The following is a 17,029-nucleotide window of genomic DNA, read 5'->3' as shown; positions in this document are numbered from 1 at the left end:
GCTCCTGCATCTGAAGACATGCAGAATTGCGGTGCCAGATGCGGGATTCTTGCGCGGGCGGTGGGAGTTTGGGTTTTAGTGGGTAGCCCAACACGCTTCGGTGGGAGTCCCACACTCGGGGAAGGTAGTATAGAGACTAGCGCCCCCGGCCAGTGCATAAAGCATTTCCCTCTCCTCCGAAAAAAAAAATAAAAAAATACAATAAAAGGTAAAATGAAGTGAAATGTAAAAAATCGTGTTAATGTTGCGTTATCAACTGCAAATCCTCCTCAAATTCATTGTACTAAAGTAGTTCCTAGGTAAGGAATTGCTGATAATAAATTTGTAATAACCGTTGCTCCTCAAAAAGATATTTGTCCTCATGGTAATACATACCCTATGAAAGCTGTTGCTATAACTAAAAATAAAATTAGTACTCCTACTAATCATGTTGGAGTAAATAAATATGATCCATAATAGATCCCTCGTCCTACATGTAAATAAATACAAATAAAGAAAAAGGATGGACCGTTGGCATGTAAAGTTCGTAATAATCAACCGTAATTTACATCTCGACTGATGTGATTAACACTATTAAACGCTAAATTGATATCTGCTGTATAATGTATAGCTAAAAATAATCCTGTTAAAATTTGAATTATTAAACATAATCCAAGAAGTGAACCAAAATTTCATCAAGCTGAAATATTAATTGGTGCGGGTAAATCTACCAATGCATTATTAGCAATTTTAAATAAAGGATGTTGGGTTCGTAAAGGTTTATTCATTAGTTTATTAATCGTAAAGGTCCATAGAATAATTTTTTAATTTTTACTACTGCAATTAATGTAATTAATAAATAATTTATTAATAAAATTGTAATTAAATTTGTTGGAAAATTATATAATTTATTAAGATCTAATGAATTTTCTTCTATAAATAAATTAATATCATTTATAATTGTTATTTCATTATTTTCTAGAAAGGTTAAAAGTAATGATTTATCTAATATTAATCTTAAAATTATAAATAAAATAAAAATTATTAAACAAATAGTTGTTAATTTTATTGAAAATTAAAATATTTCATTTGAAGCTAGGGATGTAACATAAATAAATAAAACTAATATTCCTCCAAGAAAAATTAAAAATAAAATATAAGAAAATCAGAATCTTTTAGCTATTAATCCTGTTATTAAACATATTTGTAAAGTTTGAATTAATAGTATTAATCCTATAGCTAAGGGGTGATTTATTTGTATGAAAATAAGTCTTTTGAAATTAAAGTTGATCTATATAAAATTAATTGTATAATATCAGGAGGTAGTTTATATAAAATATTAACTTTGGGGATTAATGAAAAAGTAATTACTTTTCTCTTGAAATTTTAAAAGATTAAATCTTATTGGGATTGGGAGTTGCTGACCCAACATGCGGCAACACAATGGGCCCTGAGCCTAGGTGTGTCTTATAGACGACCGCGACAACCTACCTACCTAAATCTTATTTTTGATTTACAAGACCAATGTTTTTATTAAACTATTAAAACTAATGTTAATAATATTTTATTGGGGATTACCTTGTTTTTTATTTTTAATTAGAATTTTTATATTTGTTTCTAATCGAAAGCATTTATTACCAATACTTTTGAGATTAGAATATATTGTATTAAATTTATTTTTTTGATTATTTATTTATTTAAATTTAATAAATTTTGGAAGATTTTTTGGACTCGCCATTGTAAAAAGCCATGCAGAGTGCATATTTATATTTGTGGACGGTAGCCAACCACCATAAACTACACAGCTGTTGACTCCACAGCTTTAATTTGATGACTTTTGTACTATTTCCGAGAGGATGCATGAGTGTGGCTTCTTTGGAAACAAATATTCTATGTAAGTAAAACATAATTTAAGCTGAACTTTTAAATGTATAATAATTTGGCCACTGTTTTGTATTAGGTACGTAACAGCGCGGTAAGATGCCGCTTGAATTAGCGCCTGGCGACCGTATCCACTGGTGCATTACCTCATACCAGCACTAAAAATATTATTTTCAATATCTTCACTAGTAAAGTGCTTCATGCACACATAACTCGATTTGGTGTTTAATGCATCTCCTCGCCGGCAGAACTGCTTCCACTTTTTCCCCAGATTTGCGTCCGATTGTTTTCACTATTATACTTTGCCACGGCACACTTAATTTTGCTTTGTAATGTCTCAATAATTGTTTAAAACCACGCAGAAATATTAACGCACATACAGGGTGTCCCAGAAGTAACGTGCCAAACTTTAGGGGAAGGTAGGTGGGGGGGTGAGCTCCCTGATAAACAAAAAATTTTCAGGTAAAAGTGTCACCGTCTTTGAAATATTTACATTTTTTCGAATTTAAAAAAAATCGTGCTTTTTCATGTGTTTTCTTTAACTGCAACTACAAACCGGGCAATACTTAGTAAATTTTTTATGTAAAATACTGCCAGATAGTTGCCTCTCCATACTCAAATGCAATGTAGTTAAAATATATTAAGGAACCATCATAAAATTAGGACTATTTCTGGATTTGTAACTTTTTGATATTTTCTTCCCCAACTTTGACTATCTCGGGTGAAAAAAAAATGTACTGAGCTATAACATTACATTACATAAAAAAATTGCCCATTTCATAAAGATTTTAGAAAGGTACCACACTTACTGTTTCGTATAGACAAAAAAAAGTTATAGCCGCTTTTGTGGGTAAAGGACTGAGACACGCTAGAATGTATTTAATAGAAATAGTACAAAGGTGCATTATTACCTGCTCCTGACATTATTTTGTGTTACTTACCGGAATTAGTGAAAGTGGATTTTGTGAAATTGGACCCTTCGAACATTGTGTTATTAATACTATGACAGAGAACACGCAGTATACGTCGCATGAATATGCGGATATTCACCTAATTTACGGTGAAGCTTGCTTTAATGCCAGAGATGCTCAAAGACTCTATGCAGAGTGATACCCCAATCGTCGACATCCGGGTCGTAAAGTATTCGCCCGGACCCATAGAGAAATATATGAAGGTAACTGATTTTTACACCTTTCTTGTTTGCTTGCTTGTTAACTATCATTTTTCACTTTTTTAAGGTCGCGTACCTGGAAGGCGTGGCGGCGAAACAGGACGTCCTGCAACGGTAGATGTTGAAGCTGTGTTAGAGGAAGTGGAACTAGGTCCATCGACTTCAGTGAGAATGAAGGAAAGACGGACGGGAATACCAAAAACTATAGTTCACAAAGCTTTAAAAGACCATCGATTTCATCCCTACCACATTCAACGTGTTCAGGCTCTACAGGAAAGAGATTACCTGTCGAGGGTTAGATTTTGCCGTGAAATGTTGCGAATGCATGCATCAGACCCCAACTTTTTTAATAAAATAATTTGGAGGGATGAATCATCATGCAAACGTGGTTATTTTAATTTACATAACCTTCACAGTTGGCAGATAGACAATCCTCACGAAATGAGAGAAGATCGTTCGCAGTACCGGTACAAAATAAATTTATGGTGCGGTATTTTTAATTGTCAGATATTGGGACCTGTGGAGCTGCCGCCAACGCTCTACTCTCACAGTTATTTAGAGTTCCTTCAGGAACGGCTTCCAACTCTTTTGGAAGATGTACCCTTAAACCTGCGGCGAAGACTATGGCTGCAAAATGACGGGTGCCCTGCTAACTACGGGCGTGAAGTAAGAGCTCATTTAGACGAAACTTATCCTCGCCGATGGATTGGACGATACGGGCCAATCACGTGGCCCAATCGATCGCCAGACCTGAATCCATTAGATTTTTTCTGCTGGGGCTGTCTTAAGGACAAAATTTATTCAAAAACAATTCAAAACGAAGAGCATTTGCGGGAACAAATAAATGGAGCTGCTGCTGAGATAGCCCAATTGAGTTTAAGATCTCTAAAAGCGTCTTTTCTTAAAAGGTGCCGAGCTTGTATTAGAGTAGAAGGTCGCCAATTTGAGCATATTTTATCAATAAATGAATAAATTTTTCTTCAAACAACTCAAGTATATCTTATTTCACGTGAACCCATCCTTCACTCAAAATATTGATAGATATAGCCCTTGTTATAGACTCTAGTCCGAATTCCGGTAAGTAACATAAAATAATGTCAGAAGCAAGTAAGTATGTACCTTTGTACTATTTAGCATGTCATTTGACGGTAACAAGAGCAAATTCAATTTACATCTATTAAATTCATTCTAGCGTGTCTCAGTCCTTTACCTACAAAAGCGGCTATAACTTTTTTTTCTATTCAAAACAGTAAGTGTGGCACTTTTCTGAAATCTTTATTAAACGAGCAATTTTTTTATGTAATGTAAAATTATAGCTCAGTACATTTTTTTTTTCACCCGAGATAGTCAAAGTTAGGGAAGAAAATATCAAAAAGTTAAAAATCCAGAAATAGTCCTAATTTTATGATGGTTCCTTAATATATTTTAACTACATTGCATTTGAGTATGGAGAGGCAACTATCTGGAAGTATTTTACATAAAAAATTTACTAAGTATTGCCCGGTTTGCAGATAAAGAAAACACGTGAAAAGGCACGATTTTTTTTTAAATTCGAAAAAATGTAAATATTTCAAAAACGGTGACACTTTTACCTGAAAATTTTTTGTTTATCAGTGAGCTCACCCCCCCACCTACCTTACCCTAAAGTTTGGCACGTTACTTCTGGGACACCCTGTATATTAAAATTGTTATTTGGTTTTTTCGTATGCTCACAATCAACAATTGCACCAAGATGACGTCACGCACACAGTTGATTCTGTCAAAATCACAAAGAGCGGATTAGCGGTACCGTGATTGGCGCAATCTCTATTTCTCTCAATCCTACCTGATAGTAGAATGATGGCAGAGAGACGGCTGATGGCATTAGAGAAAAAATCCGATCGGGATGAAGATTTCCGAAAACAATACGTAGAGATCATGGCGGATTACGAGAAAAAGGGCTACGCAAGGCGTCTGAGTGACAAGGAGGCTCATAAAAGGGGAAGTCGTACATGGTATCTGCCACATTTCGCCGTCGCAATACAAATAAGCCAGATAAGCTGCGGTTAGTGTTCGACGCTGCCGCTCAAGTTGAAGGTGTATCCTTAAATTCCGTTTTGCTCAATGGACCAGACTTGTGTCAACCTCTAACCACGAGCTTGATTAAATTTAGGCAGAAGGCGATTGGCGTGTGTGGGGACATTGTGGAAATGTTCCACCAAGTGAAAATACGGCGCGAAGATGGAAACGCACAACGCTTCTTATGGAGACGGAACGCTAACAAGGAGATTTCTGTATACGAGATGTCAGTAATGACGTTTGGTGCCACCTGTTCCCCATGCTCAGCACAATTTGTCAAAAACAGGAATGCGGAAGAATTCCAAGCAGTCTTTCCCAATGCGACAAACGCCATACTGAATAAGCATTACGTTGACGACTTCGTGCACTGTTTCAGTACGCAGGAAGAGGCGGTACGAATTACGAATGAAGTTCGATGGGTTCACAAACAAGGTGGTTTCGAATTGAAGCGGTTCGTTTCAAATGTGAAACAGGTCAGTGAGCAACTGAACGGCGACGCAGCTACAACCCCAAACTTTACTCTCGACAAAGATGATTTTCAAAAGGTCCTAGGCATGTATTGGGACACTGCGAAGGACACCCTGAAGTTCGCACTTTCGCTTGGCAAGGTTGATAAGCTAGTACTGCAAGGGAACATAAGACCTACCAAACGGGAGGTATTGAGTATAGCGATGTCGGCGTTTGATCCCTTCGGCTTGGCATCGTAATTTACAGTAGCAGCTAAGCTGGTATTGCAAGCAGTGTGGCGAGAAAGGGTTGAATGGGATGAGAACATTCCGGATGATACATACCAAATGTGGTGTAAATGGCTTATAATGTTGAAGCAAATTAAAGACCTTAATATGCCGAGATGTTACGATAAGCACTTCCTTCAAAGCTCAGTTGAGCTATACATTTTCGCAGATGCAAGCGAAGCGGCGTATGCAGCGGTAGCGTACTGGAGAGTCAGCGGAGAGGAAGGAGCAATACGCCTGGCGTTTGTAATGGGAAAAGCAAAGTGTGCCCCTTTAAAACTCACAACGGTTCCACGCCTGGAGCTGCAGTCCGCGGTTCTTGCAGTACGTCTCCGTGCTATGATCCTAAAAAACCACGACATAGCGCCGAATAAAACCTTCATGTGGAGCGATTCAAAAACAACTCTTGCGTGGAGAAAGTCTGATTCCCGTCGCTACAAGCCGTATATAGGACACCGTGTAAATGCAATTTTAGAAAACAGCGGAGTACATGAGTGGAGATGGGTGCCAAGCTCATGTAACCCAGCTGACTTTGGCACGCGCATTCGGGACGAAAAACGTAATTCGTTCTGGGCGAGCGGACCTGACTTCCTGCTAAAAGACGAGAGGCATTGGCCACCAACTGATTCCCATACAGAAACTGAAGAGGAACTTCGAGCGAAATTCGTTTTACATACTCATGGAGAATATAACTTCTGGGAAAGGTTCTCGTGTTTCACTCGCCTTACGAGAGTCGTTGGGTGGATGCCTCGTTTCCGCGATAACAGTCAGCGCGTTCCACGGGACAATAGGTGTGGACCACTAACCCCAAATGAGTTAGAAAACGCGGAACTTGCGATTTGTCGAGCTGCACAAAAGGCTGCCTTTCCGGAGGAGTACAAAAGTTTAAGCATGAAGAAGCGATTAGAACGTAGTAGTAAACTATTGATGCTTTACCCCTATATGGATGATGCGGGTGTTATTCGTGTAAACGGACGCGGGCGCAATTCCAGTAAGCTCTCGAAGACCCGTTATTTTGCCTCGAGCACACCACGTCACAGATCTGATTGTTAGCCTTTATCATCGCCGGTGGAAACACCAAAACTAAGGAACAATAATAGCCGAAATACGCCGAAAATTTTGGATACCGCACATGCGAGTAGCAGTGCGACGCGCTACGAGAGAATGTCAGAAATGCAAAATTGATAGAGCTCAACCCGAAACCCCGCTTATGGGTCCGTTGCCGCAGGATAGGTTCACGTCATTTGTGAGGCCGTTTTCCTATGTAGGTCTAGATTATATGGGTCCCTTTTTCGTCACCATAGGACGGCGCAAGGAGAAGCGTTGGATTGGGCTCTTTACCTGTTTAACGACTCGCGCAGTACATATGGAAGTTGTTAGAGACCTTAGCACAGACTCTTGCCTGCTATGTATACGAAACTTTACGAGTAGACGAGGAACCCCTGTCCGCATACGTTCCGACAACGCTACGAACTTTATCGGAGCGGACAACGAGCTTCAAAGACAACTCGCTGATTTTGACTGAGGAAAAATTGCTGACACTTTGGCGAACGAACGCATAGAATGGGTATTCAACACTCCGTTAAACCCTCACGCTGGAGGATGTTGGGAGCGTTTAGTGCGCAGCGTAAAACGAGCCATGTGGCACGCGCTCTATAACGAAAACCTGCAAGAGCACTGCCTTTATAGCCTGATATGTGAAGCGGAGAATATAGTTAATTCGCGGCCGCTAACCCATATACCAATAGACACCCCCACCGACGAACCCATAACCCCGAATCACTTTCTTTTAGGTACAGCTAACACCGAGCAGACGTCTTATCCACGGGAAGAGGAGCAACGTGCTTCTAGAAAGCAATGGAGGAAGGTACAGCAAGCGCAGCACCGTTTCTGGAAGAAATGGATTTCCGAGTATCTCCCGGATCTGTGCCGCCGGACCAAATGGTATCAGCCGGTACAACCGCTGCGTGTTGGAGACGTCGTGCTAGTTGTGGATAGCAACATACATCGTTCTCGATAGCCGCTGGGCGTAGTCACTCAAGTGTTTCCTGGTAAGGACCTACAGGTCCGAAGTGCAGAGGTTCGAACCCGGGCGGGGATATTTAAACGGCCCGCTTGTTTGTTGGCGAAATTGGACGTTGGTGAATCTGTCTAGATTCACGGTGGCCGGGATGTTGGCAAATCTATTCGATTTAATAGTTAAATTATCGTTTGCGTTTAATACTACCCTAAACACTGTAAAATCTGGCCCTTCTGGCAACACTGCTCCTGCTGGAAAAATCGAAATGTGTCATATCTATATGTTTGTAATTGCTAATTTTGTGTTCATTGATTTGTGTATTCTTGCCACTTAAAATTCAACCAGCAAGGGGATAAGGGACCAAAACGAATGTAAGAATATTTTTGTATTTCATTGAACCTTAAGACTTATACTGCATTTTTAGAAAATAAAAACTGTGCAAACTGCGCTGTGCTGTGTCACCAAAGTTTACTCGGGTAAAAACTGAAAGTACGCCTGTTTTTATTTCTTGGCTCCCTCTATGCTGGAACAGACGAGATTACATGTCGTTAAAAAATTTGAATATTCTGAGATTATTCAATTGCTTTTTCATAATTTCCATGATAGATTTAAGGATTTTGAAGAAATAAAACCATTGCTTGACCTTTTTGAAATGCCTTTTCAATGTGATGTAAGCAAGTATGAATTCGAAATTCAATTTGAACTAATAATTGTCACAAAATTATCAATATAGAAGAATGCATGAAGAAAATATTATAAGCTAGGACCACTGGGAGCCATTCCCGCATTTTTGAAGTTGCAAACTATTTAGTCATACACTTTTTACATATACATATTTTTTCTAAAAATTTGGGTTTATGTGTATTTTATGATAAAAACCAGTTTTATCATTGGGTCATGAAAAAATTAAAGTTACTCCTAAATTTTTATATGAGAATTGAAGAACGTTTTTTTTGCTTAAAAATTACTTGTGTATACATATTTTAATTTACATATGCACGTGGTACATATTTATGTAATTTATTTTCACTTCGACTTTGCTTTTTATTTTGATTTTTGTATGTTGTTTAGTTACTATTTAAAGCACGCATACATATGTATGTGTACAGGGTGTCCCATACCACCCATCCGCCCCTTCTTAAATGGAGGCAAATGCTTTTTATTGAAAACGCAAAAATATGATCTACCAAGTCGGGAATGCTCCATTTTTTGGTCGTATAACGAACTTCCGGAAGTCCATTTTTTTAAATGGAATATGCATCCTTCTACAACAGATTCGGATTCTACGTAACTTTTGTAGGAAATTTTTTTCTGGAACGGATTTCCGGTCGATACCGGAAGTCGGTTATACGACCAAAAGAAAGTGCATCCCCGATTTGGTAGGCCATGTTTTTGCGCTTTCCGATAAAACAAAAAGACATTTTCCTCCATTTTAGAGGGGATGAACGGGAGGCCTAGGACACCCTGTATACAAATATTGAAGTTCTCACAAAATACTATACTCCATCTACTACTACTACTACTACTCCTTCTTAAAATTATGTACATATAGCCTACCATGTATTGACTTAATATTAATTACTTTTTTATGAAAATATATGTAGTTCATTCCATGATAAAAACATTACAAGGTAAAATCTTTGAGAGGCAGTCTGGCGTATGCAAGCAATATAATTTTAAAACCAAAACTCAAACTCACACACACAATCTCATTTTCGATCTCAAACAACAACAATTCTGAACAATTCCATTTTTTTATTTTCAATTTTATATGATTTTAAAATGCTGTCAAACGTCAGAAAAAAATCATGGCCGACGAAGTGAGAGAATGATTTTACCTTCTAATGTTTTTATCATGGTTCATTCTATAATGAAATCCGTTTAACCTTTACCGCGGCACTAATTTACTTACATACATTTCTAGAAAAAAAGTCTAAAAAGCTCTATAACTTGATCAATTTGAATATAATAAGGCGCAAGTTTGAACTGGCTACCTATTACCGTATCAGTACAAAAAAATAAAAAAAAATTTAAATTAGAATACAAAATAAAAAAAATTAAATTAAATTAAATTAAATAAAGAAAAATAAAAAGCGAAAATTTGTCAATATGTGGCAGGTTATAATTTTTATACACTGCTTGCGTATCAACCAACAAAAAAACATACATACTTTCATTCAATTCAAGCGACGAACGCTTGTCTGTGCTCTCATCGCGCTCTCACCAACCCAGTCACAGATTCATTTTTGCCGACCCCCTGTTCTAGGACATTCACTATAGTGTTGCCGCCAGGGAGTGAAGAGGAAAAAATTTATTTCGCTTTGCGAATAACCGTGCTATGAAATGCCGCACAACTGGAGAATTTCAAGAACTTCTTCACGGATATAACACTTTCCTTAGGTTATTTAAAGCGGCAAATGACCACCAAACCATAATCTTAGCAGACGAATGTGCCAATGAGAATCGTAAACGTGAATTGTTGGTGAAAATGTTGGACCAAAAAGTTTCAATAAAATATATAAAAATTTTGGGCGGGACGAAGTTCGCCGGGTCTGCTAGTGTTTTATATTTTGATGTTGGTCAGAAACTGGGCTCGAACTCAGGCCCTGCGGCATGGTAGTCCACACTGCTAACCACTACACCAGAGTTTTTAGTTAGTAGTTGAAATCAAAGTTCCCAGTCAGCAAAAAATCCGAAAAGCGATCAGAAAACGGACAAAAATGTGGATGAAGTGCGGATTTTTGTCCTTGTACTGATTACATTTCCGGATACTTTGACGATCCGTTTCCCCACTAAAGTGTGCGGCAGAAACGTGTACAGACAACAGTATGCGAAACGGATACGTTTTCAAGTGCAAAACGATTTATTCATGCCCTCTTTTATTTGAATTCGACAGTTTAATACAATAAAGTACACAAAATATATATAACTTTTATTTGGGTATATTGTAAACTATACGTATTCAATTCAACTGTACGTATTCAATTATACCAGACCTGTTAAATAATGATTAATATTCATAATGATTATTAATTAAAGCCTGTTTTTTGGATAACTGTTTAATGACTAAATATTGATCTCGATGATTAATAATTAATGACGTAAAAAAATGTTAATTAACTAATTAATTTTAATTACATCATTATTTTGTTATTTTTGATCATTTTCAATTATTTTTGACTTGCTTTAATTACACGATTATAATTATTTGATTAATTTCTATTATTAATCATCGAGGCAAACTATAGACAAAAATTAAGAATATTTAATAACTGCTTGAATTATTTATTTATTGTATTCTTATCTGAATCTCAAATTTTAAATATTAATTATTACTTTTATAAAATTTTAAAAAGAAACGACTGAAAAGTCCCAAGTTAATGAATTTAATTTATTTGAATGAAACCTTTTATTTTTGTTTTCGTTCACACAAAAATGTACTTAAGTATTTATTTTACTTTTAACTAAAATGTTTTCTTTTGCATATTCAATATTATTAAAAAAGATAAAAATATAGTATTTATTGTGCCCAAAACCTTTTACTTTTAATAACACTTAATGAAAAATGCATTTAAATTTATGTTCGAAAATTTGAAATATTTATGTATTTATTTTTGCCTTTAATTAATATTCAAAAATTTAACACTTATTGGCAAATCTGAGGCTGCTAAATAAAAATGAGTAATATATTAAAGTGTACTTAATCAAAAGTTTTTTATTGTATATTCATGAATTCATTTTATTTTTTGACTCGCAAAGTATTTTTCTGTCTATTTTGAACTAGTATGAGACTGGTATAGTTCTGACCGAAATCTGACAATTGCCATCTCGTAGGATATCCCCATGTTAAAAATACCAGTTGATTGCATGGAAAAAAGATAGTTGGCTGACTAGTTGGGCATGCGGTTCATACTAGTTGTGAGGTAGTTTACAAATAGTACATTTGACTACAGGGCCCATAAGAGGCTACGTGAGCTTGAGGCGAGAAGTTTCCTTAACAATTGATATTTAAAATATAGGCTGTAACAACCTCATGAACTAGTTTGATGTTACATAGAAAGGTAAAAAATTTCAAATTTTCCAGGGTCTCAGTTAAATAATAACTATTTCTCTATTTACAATCTAGTCTTTACTTTATATACAAGTTGTAGTACCGACAAACAACGCAATTTATAAGAATGAAGCAAGAACCGTGAATATGTAAAGAACTATTCCTTTGCACATATCTTTCAAATTTAAAAAAAAATATTTGGTGTGCGGCTTAGGGCCGGTTGTTCAATGTCTGGTTATCACTACCTCCCAGTTAAACATCATTTTCGACGATTTCGACACCATGCATACAACATGTGATCGATAAAGCAGTCGTTGCATTTAACCGAAGCTTATACCTCCGATTTGTGTTAACGAGACATTGATTATCACTACCACTACACTATCGATGTTGTCGACATCATGCATGTAACATGTGATCGATATAGCAGTCGTTGTACTTAACCGGAGCTCCAGACCAAATTTGTCAAGGGAATACGGAAATTCGTTCCAAAATGCAAATTTGAGTTCAGCTCAATAAAAGAATTCACAGACAACACCACTCTGTAACTGCCAAAATGTACAAATCTGTACGAATGTACAAGTCGTGTGATCCCTGCTTAAAAGCTGTCAATTGCGGCCATTTGGCTACTTAGCACACCAGATATTCAGTTATGTTCCTTAAACCCCTTATTTTTTGTAAAATGGTATCCAATTTTTCCTTGATTTTTTGCCCAAATTCACCCTGCACACCTTAAATAGTAGTAACAGCAGTCTCCACAATATGCACTTGTTCAGCCAATGATTTTTTTTCCTTTTAATTTAGTTATTAAGTATTTCCGACAAGAAGCTGTAGTTTGCATTGATATAGGCTAAACGTGCTTCAATCGAATTTGAAGCTATTGATGTTTTCGCCTTCAATATTGAAGAGGCGTCAATATTATTTATATCTTCAATAAAGATTTGAAATTCCTTAAAACTTAGGCAGTTGTATTTTGCCGCCTATAACCAGGTTCCCCACATCGTTAATATTGGCTCTGGCGAAAGAGCGATATTGGGATGCATATACTTAAAAGTTTCAACGCGCAAAACAGATTTAAAAATATTTTTTCCCATTCGATATTAAATCGTCAATATCACTGAAACGAGCTGCGGCCACTCGCTGCATTGCGAGAAAAACACGTAACACGTAACTTTGGGTAAAATACCTTCAGCGTCGTTGCTGATTACACCATATCGAGCCCTAACCGCCAAAAAAGCGTAAGCGACATATTTTTTTTAGGCAGAAATGCCTGTAGAGCATCTAGATGCAATTCTGCATCAAAAAGAAAATGTTGAAAAAATGTATATGGCGCTGCGGCTGTGACATTAAAATAACTTTCGACGAAATCATTACACAATAGTTGCATGGAATCATCAAATGCTCTTGCAATTGTGGAGTGATTCGTCCGTTCTAGACAAACGGCGTTTACTAAAAAATGCAATTAAATATGCTTTTTAGATAAAATATGCCTATATATGCATTTAAGGCAAAATATATAAGAATATGAACTAACAAATCGATGTCATATTAGCACAAAACTCTTGATTCGCAACATTTGTTAATCTTTAAGTTCCTATGACTTACTAATAAAAATATGTAACTGCATAGAAAACCGGGCCCTAGTTATGTCATATACATATAAGAACACGGCCTAATTTTATTTATTTATTTATTTATTTATTTATTGAGTCTATGAACATACAAAAGTTCCTTACAGAATAGTTAACAAAATTCAACTTAATTGGTAATTAAAGAAATAAAATTTATAAAATTGAGTTCAACAGATTTTTGAAAACATTTATCGAACAAGAAAAATCAATAATTACATTTTTAGAGATCATATTGAATTCATTAATTGCGCGTGCAATAGGGGCATTACGTGCATATTCTGTTTTGTGATTATCCCCATAAAATGGGGGAAAAAATCGTAAGCTACACCGAGGAATGTTGAAATTAATTTTCTCTAAAAGAATGGGGCAGTCTGTAGCACCAATAATAATATTAAACGTAAAAGACAAAGAGAGAACAGATCTTCTTATCTCCAAAGACTTAAGATTTATTAATAGTAAGCGAGAACTATAAGATGGTAATGGTTCGGAAAAATTTAAGTTGCGCAAAGCGAACTTTAGGAAGACTTTTTGAACACGTTCAATTCGATTTATCATGTTTTTATGGAAAGGCCTCCAAATAATTGCAGCATATTCTAAATTAGAGCGAACAAAAGACGTAAACAACAATTTGAGGGTATATGGGTCAGAAAAACTTTTGCTATTTCGCCTCACAAATCCAAGCATTGTGTAAGCTTTTGCAACAATATGACAAATATGGCTATTAAAAGAAAAATTTGAAGAAAAAATTACGCCAAGGTCTTTGATCTCGTTAACAGAATTTAATATTGTAGTAGATATACTATAAGACGTAGCCACGATATTGCAAATTTTTGCATAGGTGACTTTAAAACATTTTTTAACATTCAGAGAAAGACAATATTTAGTGCACCAACGATGCAGATTATCAATTTCAGCTTGAAACTTTGTCGCATCAGATGAGCTCTTTATGATCGAAAATATTTTTAAATCATCTGCATATAGCAAAAAATTTGCAAAAGTGAAGCAAGTACTTACATCATTTATGAATAAAACAAAAAGCAATGGACCTAATATACTCCCCTGAGGAACCCCAGAGGAGGCTATAAAAGGTTCTGAAGTTGTTCCATCTATGGTGACAACACATCGTCTGTTACTTAAATAAGACTTAATCCAACGCAAAAAGTCGGAATGAAAACCTAAACATGCTAACTTCCTAACTAATATCGAGTGTGAAACTTTATCAAAAGCCTTCGAGAATCTGTGTAAACACAATCAACTTGATATCCACTTGAAAAAGATGCAATGCAGTACTCAGTAAAAACAGTTAGATTAGAGGCTGTTGAGCGACTAGACACAAAGCCATGCTGATTGGGTGAAATTAAGCCCTTAGTTGCAAAATACATTTTTTCTACTACAATACTTTCAAAGAGTTTTGACACCAAAGACAACTTTGATATTGCCCGATAATTACATACGTCACTTTTATTCCCACTCTTAAAAAGAGGGTCAATAGAAGTCATCTTCCAATCATCAATAAATACCCCAGAAGCTAGTGATTTATTAAATATCAGTTTCAATGGGAAAATTAATAAAGAGGGAGAGTTTCTCAATAATACACCTGCCAAACCATCAATATCAGTTTTTACAGACGGTTTCAGTTTGGAAATGCCACTCGCAACGTCATTAGACGACAAACTTAAAGACCCAAAATTAAGAGAAGAAGTCGCCGCAAAATCACAATCTGGTTGGGAAGCGCCGTCATCAGAACTAAAGTTAGAGCTGAAGAATTCCGCAAACAGGCATGCCACATCAACTGGACATCGAGCAAATTTGTCATGAAAGAAAACAGCAGAAGGTATGCCGGAACTAGATTTCTTCGACTTAATAAACTGCCAAAAAGTCTTCGGGTTAGATTTTATATTTGATTCAACATTAAGTATGTAATTTCTATAAAGGAATTTATCTAAACAATTAAATTTCTTTAGATGTTTTTGATATTGAGAAAAGAAGATCTGGTTTCCCGTTTTCTTGAACTTTTTAAAGAATTTATTCTTTAGATTCTTTAACCGTTTTAATTCGTAATTATACCAAGGTAGCTTATAACTCCTTTTTTTAATAACTGGTATATTACTTACACAAAACTGATGCACGATAGTTTTAAAAGTAGTAAAACAAGTAGACACATCGGGGCTAGCCAAAACACATTCCCAATCAATATCAGATAGTAAACTATTTAATTCTGAAAAATTACAAGCAGAATAGTTAAAGCTGAGTACTTCTGCAGAAGGTATAGTAAAAAAATTATAAAACTGAAAATTGAGAACTAAAGGCACATGATGCTTATCACAACGAGAGATAGGAAAGTAACATTCCTCGATTTTACAGTTAATATTGTCGCTAATAAAGATAAGATCAAGAATACGATCCAATTTATTAACAAAATTATTAATTTGCACTAAATTGAAACTTAATAAACTATCAAGCAAATATGATTCATGATATGCTGTAACATTAGTTGGTGTGAGGCCAAAATTAGAAAATGAAGCGGACCATGAAATATTGGATAAATTGAAGTCACCTAAAATGCATAAATGATTATTACCTAATTTATTCAGGACTAAAGAGCTTATGTTATCAGCGTGCGCACTATAAAGATAATCATTACTATTTGGGGGAATATAAGAGACCAAAAAGAAAAGAGAGTCCTTGGAGGAGGAACCACTGACACATATACAAATTTGATCAATAAGTGAGTCATTATTATCAAGAGCAACAAAATAAGAAAGCAGCTTCCGTTGAACTGCAACAAGAACTCCTCCACCTCTTACACAGCCAGTTTTTACCGGATCTCTATCTTTTCGATAAACATTGAACAGTTTCGAATCAAAAAATTCATCATCAAGAAAATTCGGATGTAACCACGTCTCAACAATGACGAAGATATCATAATCCAATTGAGAGCTAAATATACGAACATCTTCTGACTTAGTTCGAAGGCCAGATATATTCTGAAAATACACCTTCAAATTCGAACTTCCACTAGTAGCCTTATTATTATTTATATTACTCGCTGCTGATTCTCTTCTTTTCGAAAAAAACGAAAAGGGCGCAGACTTACATTGGCAGGCCAGATATCAGGTGATAGCACCTTATTGTAAAGCGCAACATATACACCTAACTTAAAATTAACCCGCTTTACATTCACAGCCGGAGTTTGTTTTTTAACTAATGAATAACATGAAATAAATTTCTTATCTATACCAGCATGCCTAACAACATAGTCAATTATATTGTCCGCGGTTACAGTGGGAAGGAACGACGATAAGTGAAACCATTTCTTTACTTCAACCACTTCCAAATCAGAATTAGAGCTATTACCAGTAATAATCAAATGTTTGCGTTTTTTGTTGTTCTCTACACTTTTCCAATCAGCTGCAGAAGTATGCATGCCAGCAGAAACTGAGGACGAAAATGACGTAGACGAAAGTGCAGAAGTAGCATAAGTCGAAGAGGTAGATGCAGTCG

The 17,029-nt window shown here is 35.9% G+C and overlaps 1 protein-coding gene across 3 annotated transcripts in view; it reads left to right on the top strand.

The window, feature by feature from the left end:
- LOC118745773 (synaptotagmin-7) overlaps nt 1–17,029 on the top strand; it is a 431,457-nt gene that overhangs the window by 175,017 nt on the left and 239,411 nt on the right. The gene's annotated exons all lie outside the window — the stretch shown is intronic.

Source organism: Rhagoletis pomonella, unplaced genomic scaffold (genome assembly GCF_013731165.1).
Source record: "Rhagoletis pomonella isolate Grant_MI unplaced genomic scaffold, Rhpom_1.0 Rhpom_scaffold_00009, whole genome shotgun sequence".
Taxonomy (NCBI): Eukaryota; Metazoa; Arthropoda; class Insecta; order Diptera; family Tephritidae; genus Rhagoletis; species Rhagoletis pomonella.
This window is presented reverse-complemented; position numbering and strand designations above follow the sequence as displayed.